Source organism: Cicer arietinum, chromosome 3 (genome assembly GCF_000331145.2).
Source record: "Cicer arietinum cultivar CDC Frontier isolate Library 1 chromosome 3, Cicar.CDCFrontier_v2.0, whole genome shotgun sequence".
In the NCBI taxonomy this organism is placed as follows: domain Eukaryota; kingdom Viridiplantae; phylum Streptophyta; class Magnoliopsida; order Fabales; family Fabaceae; genus Cicer; species Cicer arietinum.
In genome coordinates, this window is record NC_021162.2 from 23,286,017 (window position 1) to 23,292,682 (window position 6,666).

Sequence of the window (6,666 nt, forward strand, 5' to 3'; positions counted from 1 at the left end):
ACTCGACTTCTCCGTTTGTAGAATTCGTTATTTTGCATCGTTCTCCTTCACCGTAAGTCCGATTTGTGTGAAACCAACGCCAAAACGACCGTGTGAAAAGTGGCTATATTATCCACTGATTGGTTTTCTGATTTATGGTAATTTTATTTGGCCGATTTTCAAATTTAGTTTTTAGAATATCTCCTTATAATTTATTTTTGACGTTTACCCATAAACTGTCGAGTTAGATCGATTGAAGGACAAAGAGTCAAAGAGCAAAGACTGTTTGGGCGTCGAATCACATTCATAGGTGAAAGCGTCGAAATAAGGTAAGGGGTGAGAGAGCGTTTGAATTCATGAGTATAATATATTGTGAGATGAACGGGAAAACCGTATTTCCCAACGATTCATCCGGGGCTAGCTACGTACGGCAGTAGCCGTTTGAGTGATTAATTAATTAATATGCAAATACGAAAATTGTGAGATTAAAATATGAAATATAAATATTTATAAGGTGTTGATTGATTTAATTTCGTTAAATGTGTGATATTTTATATTATTGTGATATTTAACATTATTGTGATATTTGATATTATTGTGATATTAAAAATTATTGTGATATTTGATGTTATTGTGATATTTGAAATCATTGTGATATTTGATTTCAAATGAATTTTGTGCGTATTTTTGATTAAATGGGTTTATGTGAATGCAGTGTATAATGTAAGTTTATTTGATGATGATGTGTGATTTATGATATAATTATAAATTTGTGATAAGTTTATGTGATAATGTTTGATTGATGATAGTGATGCTATAAATTTGTGATGAATTTATGTGAGGATGATGATGATAGTGATGTTCTAAACCGTGATGATAATATTGAATTAACCTCATAGTTGATGAAATAATGGTGATTTCAATTTGTGTTTGAGATGACGGTTTTAATGGAGTATCATATACCAACGAGGGGAGAAAATAAATATTGTGAATTTGTGAAGTGGAGATTATTTTATCATCATATAGGTAGGGCCTGACAAGCCTAGTGATTCCGGGGAAGTACAACTGAATGAGCCTGATCGTGGCGGTCTGCTGTCAAGCATTAATGCAAGATTGTTAGACCTTGGAGGTATTCGGGTGGGGAATTCCTTGGTGACCTGGAGGTAGCACTCCAAATGTCGGGAGCTACCACGCAACTCACGTTTACCTCGATTGTCACGTATATGTGTCTCGGGTTGAGTTGAGGGGATCTATGAGGACAGGGCCAATTTGAATTGTCCGTCCATCGGGATGGTGGCATAGTATCAAGCCTCCTAACCAAGTACTTCAGAGTTAGAATGGTACCACATTGTGAAGTAGAGTCTAAGCTCATGCATAGCATTGCATTTCCTTGTGATTGTTTTGTTGTGATTGATGTGTTTCAAAGGTAATAATAATTAGATGATTTGATGCATATTATAATGAGATGATTATTTTACTTGAGTGACTTTGATGTTATAGTATGATACTATTTAATTAAATATTTTGATATATCGTAAAGTGATTATGATGCGGTTCTATTATGATTGTTTACGTGTTCTTCTTACTCATATTATACTATTAACATGATTTCAAAACTCACCTCATTCGTTGTTTGTGTTTGACTGGATGGGCCATGCGTTTGCAAAATCGCAGTTATTACAGGTTAATGAGTCTTGAAGTTCAAGTTTGGGAGGAACCCCGCTCTGATAGGTGATACCGGGAAGAAGGGTTTTTATTTTTATTTTTGGGAAACGTGATATCCTAAATTAAATATAAAGTTTTTATTTTCTCGAAAATATATTTTTATTTATCCGCTGCAAATGTCATAAGAATATGATATAAGTTATTATATAAATTATTTTGGGATTTAGGGTGTCATAGTTGTTCCTACAGGTTGGCCTTCATCAAGCCCCACTGTTTCTGTACTGCTGTTTTGACTGATGGAACTAACTGATATGTCTGGGCTGGTTGGGCTGCTTTAGCTGGCTTCAATTATTTTCCATTCCCATCCTTTTGATTCATCCATTAGTATGTCCCTGCTTATTACCAACTTGTTCTTGTCTGGATCATACAACCTGTAAGCTCCAATGGCATCATATCCCATCAGCACCATCTGTTCTGCTCTATCATAAAGTTTTTTCCTGTTTTGAACTGGCACATGCCTGATGCATAGAGAACCAAACACCCTTAGATGATTCACAATTGGCTTTCTTCCAGTCCAAGCTTCTTCAGGTGTCCTTGTGCCCAATCTCTTGGTTGGACACCTATTCAAAATATACACTGCAATTGACACTACTTCCCCCCAGAATTTATGAGGCACTTTCTTCCCTTTTAACATACTCCTAGCCATGTTCACTATAGTTCTGTTTCTCCTTTCAGCCGTGCCATTATGTTGGGGAGTGTATGGTGCAGTTACTTCATGCAATATCCCTTCTTTTTCACAAAAATTATGGAATTCACGAGAGTTGTATTCTCCTCCTCCATCTGTTCTGATGATTTTCATATTAAAGCCACTTTGTTTTTCAGCCATTATCTTGAATTTTTTAATTATTTCAAGTACTTCATTCTTTCTCTTGATTAGATATACCCAAATTTTCCTTGTAAAATCATCAATGAATGACGCAAAGTAACGATTACCTCCTATTGACACTTCTTCAAAAGGACCACACACATCAGAGTAGATTATCTCCATCATTCTTGAAGATCAAGTTGGTACTTCAGCTTTGAATGAGTTTCTGTGTTGCTTGGCCTGACAACATTCTTCACACAGCTCCTTTGGGATTTTAATTTTTGGAATTCCTTGCACCATTTTCTTGTTATGCAACATTTGAAGGCTTCTGAAATTTAAATGTCCAAACCTCTTATGCCACAACCAATCTTCATTCATAACTTCAACAGGTAGACATTTGCTCTCATTGATCTGGATATCAATCTTGAAGGTTCTATTTTTAGATAGTGGTACCTTCAAGATCAATCTTCTTGAATCATCAAACAATCTCATTTCACCCTGCTCCATCTTCACAGAATACCCCTTTTCAAGCAGCTGTCCAAGACTTAACATATTATTCTTCATGTTTGGCACATACAACACATCACATATGAATGATTGTTTGCCATCTCTTCTTTGAATCAATACATTTCCTATTCCTTCTGCCATTACAGAACTGTTATCTGCAAATCTGATCTCCCTTTTCTCCTTATCATCAATGCTTACAAACCACTCTTTATGACCAGTCATATGATTTGAACAACCCGTGTCAAGGTACCACTGCTCCGGACAGTCATCATCTGTTTTTGTTGTAGCCATCAACAATACCTCATCTGAGTCTGAATCCTCAGCTGCCATTTGTGCTTTGTCATCTTCTCTTTGAACCTTCTTGGATCTACATTCATTTGCAAAATGTCCCCATTTTTTACAATTGTAGCATTGGATTTCTTTCTTGTTGAATTTTTTCTTACCACTTTGATTGGTTTTCTTGCTAACTTGGGCCTGCAAGGCCTGTACTTGAGGTGTTGAGGTTGCTGCACACCTTTCTCTTACTCTCAGTTCATGAACTTCAAGAGAGCCTTGTAACTCCTCCATCTTCATCTTATCAAGATCCTTTGATTCTTCAATTGCCACCACTATGTGATTGTACCTTTGTGTTAATGTTCTAAGGATCTTTTCAATAATCACCACTTCAGTTAATGATTCACCATTTGTCCTCATCTGATTAACAACAACCTGCACGCGGTTGAAGTAATCTGCCATAACTTCATCTTCTTGCATCTGCAATAATTCATATTGCCTTCTTAACATTTGGAGCTTCACTTTCTTGGTTTTTTCATCACCTGTGTAATACTTCACCAAGATATCCCATGCCTCTTTTGATGTAGATACCTTTGAGATCCTTTCAAAATTGTTTGAATCCACACTTTGCTGGATGTAAAACAATGCCTTGCAATCTTTGAAAGTTGTTTGTTGTCTTTCTGTTGGATTTGCACCAAGTTGTTCATAGCCATCTTGAACAATCTCAAACACTTCTTGAGCTCCCAACAACGATCTCATTGATGCAGACCACCTCTCCCAGTTCTTCCCATCCAGAATTGGCAAGTTCGATGGAAAACCTCCACCATTCATGTCTTCTTTCACTCACACTTTTGTGTTTCCCAATTTTGATTTCCCCTCACACTTGCACTCGTGTTTCCCAAGGTTTAGAACCCAAGCTCTTGATACCAATTGTTGGAACAGATTGTATATTTGAGAGGAATTGAAATTGAGAAGAAAATAGAGAAAACAGAAAAACGAAGATTGATCTTCTGCTTTTGTATCAGATTGATCTTTACAATCTGCAGATTGATCCAGTTCTGTATTACATTGATCTTGCCTTTTATAGAGGCAGTTTTCTAGTGAATAGATTTCAACAAACTTAACCACCTTCTAACTATATTCTAACTACCTTTTAACCATACTCTAACTACCTAATTACTAACCTATTTGAATTACATCCAACACCTACTGGTCTACATATTTTCAAGCTTCCATTTCTGACGGGATCTTCTTTTCCTATTTCCTTTGCACTACTAGTGTATATTTGTTTATCATCATTGTAGAAAATCCTTACCCCTAAAATAATTTAGCACAAGTCAAATAGTTTGGCCATTATCTTTGTTGCTAGCTAGTAACTAGGAGGCGTGCACAAGTCAAATATTGATAGGCTTTTTATTTCACACACTTTTTGTTTTCAAAGTTTTATAAAATTCTTTAATATAATTTAATTCATCTATAATGAAATTTATAATATAAATGAAAATTATATTAAAAAAAATATATTTAAACAAAAAAATTATTCAAATACATCGACCTTTAATTACTATTTTTGACTAAATCCTTGACATTAAAGGTTTAAAATTATGGGTTATAAAATAAAATCTAGAAAAATGGCTTACGATTCCATTTAAACCATTTTGATTACAAAAAGAATTGCATTTACATTGATTGGAAACTAATAAATGAAGGATAAATTTTTACTTATATATTTGTTTATGAATGAAAAGCATTTAAATTTAAATTTTTAGAGTAAATATAATTTAGAATCTGTTTCACAATAAAAAAAAATACAATATCCATATTCATTAATTGAGTAAAAGTTATTTTTTAACATAAATTATTTTGAACAAAATTATTCATCCATCACACACATTTTATTAAAATTAAATTTACAACGCCCACTTCACAACGTAATAATATACTAATATTCAATTATTAACAAAAAAAATTTACACAATGGCACATTTAAATAAAATTTATTTAAACATATATAATTTTTTTTATTATTTAATTTATTATAAAATAAACATTATTTAATTTTTTTTGCTAACATTTTTTATGTGTATTTAAATATTGTGCGACTAGAAAACACTTTCTCCTTATGAAGAAGCACACAAACCACAAGAGCGGGCAACTTTGAACTTCTCTCACAAGAGAACATGGTGAATTAGATTCTCAAGATTCACAAATGATGATCTATGTGGTCCTAAAGCAGCAATTTGTGCCAATTTCTTCCATTGCATAGCTTTTTCTTTCATATCTTTACCTTTTTCACCATCCATCAACTCCCTCACAAGTCCCTCTATCTTATCTCCCTTAGCATCTTCAATTTCCAAACCAATCCCCCATTCATTACAACAAAATCGACAATTAGTTTGTTGTTCTGCAAAGAAAGGCCAGCATATCATTGGAACACCCCCGCACACACTTTCCAACGTTGAATTCCAACCATTATGTGTCAAAAAAAACCCCAATTGATGGATGACCCAACACTTCCTCTTGTGGACACCAACTTGACAATAAACCTCTATCTTTTGTCTCTTCGAAAAACTCTAGAGGCAGAACAGCTTTTTCACCAGCTACAAGATCTGGCCTTATGACCAACAAAAATGTTTTCTTGCTATTAGCTAATCCCCAAGCAAACTCAACCATTTGTTCACTTGTCATAACAGTGATGCTTCCAAAATTGACATAAGCAACACTGTTGGGTTCTTTGCTTTCGAGCCATTCCAAACACTTTGTCTCCTCTTAACAAAGATTGGAACCAATTGTGTCCAATTCGTTATCAGTGACATCTTTTAAGAGAAAATTTAAGGGACCAATGGAATAGACTAGAGGTAAGTTATTCGATGAAAATGCTTCTAGAACGTCGTGCTCTATGGCATCAAACATGTTCAAAATTATTGCAGAAGCTTTTTGAGATCTCTGGCAATATACGGACAAAACATCAAGCATAAGATCATTTGGGTCTGTTGTTCTCATGAAGCTTGGGATATCCTTTAATCGAATTTCTTTTATGCCTGGTACCCAATCTATGGTAGTTTCCAAATACTCGTTTGTCATATAACTTGAATCTACGTGTCAAACAATTAATTTGCTTCATTAAACATAAAAAAAAAGTAATATATTAATTCGGCTCTTCAATTTAACTGATTGGATTTAGGATGCACTTTGAATTGCATCTTGATTAAGTGGCCTTGCAACCACTAAACACCTGAAACTCAATGATTAAAAACTAAAAAAATGTAAAAACATTTAATAGTACTCCTATTTAAAACATATATTCAAATCCTAAATAAGAAAACAATTTTGCTACCTACACCCTATTTTTGCTACTCACACCCCTCAATTTTTTC

General features: G+C 34.1%; 1 pseudogene; it reads right to left on the bottom strand.

The window, feature by feature from the left end:
* Window positions 1-5,375: 5,375 nt before the first annotated feature.
* LOC101499243 (7-deoxyloganetin glucosyltransferase-like) lies at window positions 5,376-6,373 on the bottom strand (annotated as a pseudogene).
* Between the last annotated feature and the right edge of the window lie 293 nt (window positions 6,374-6,666).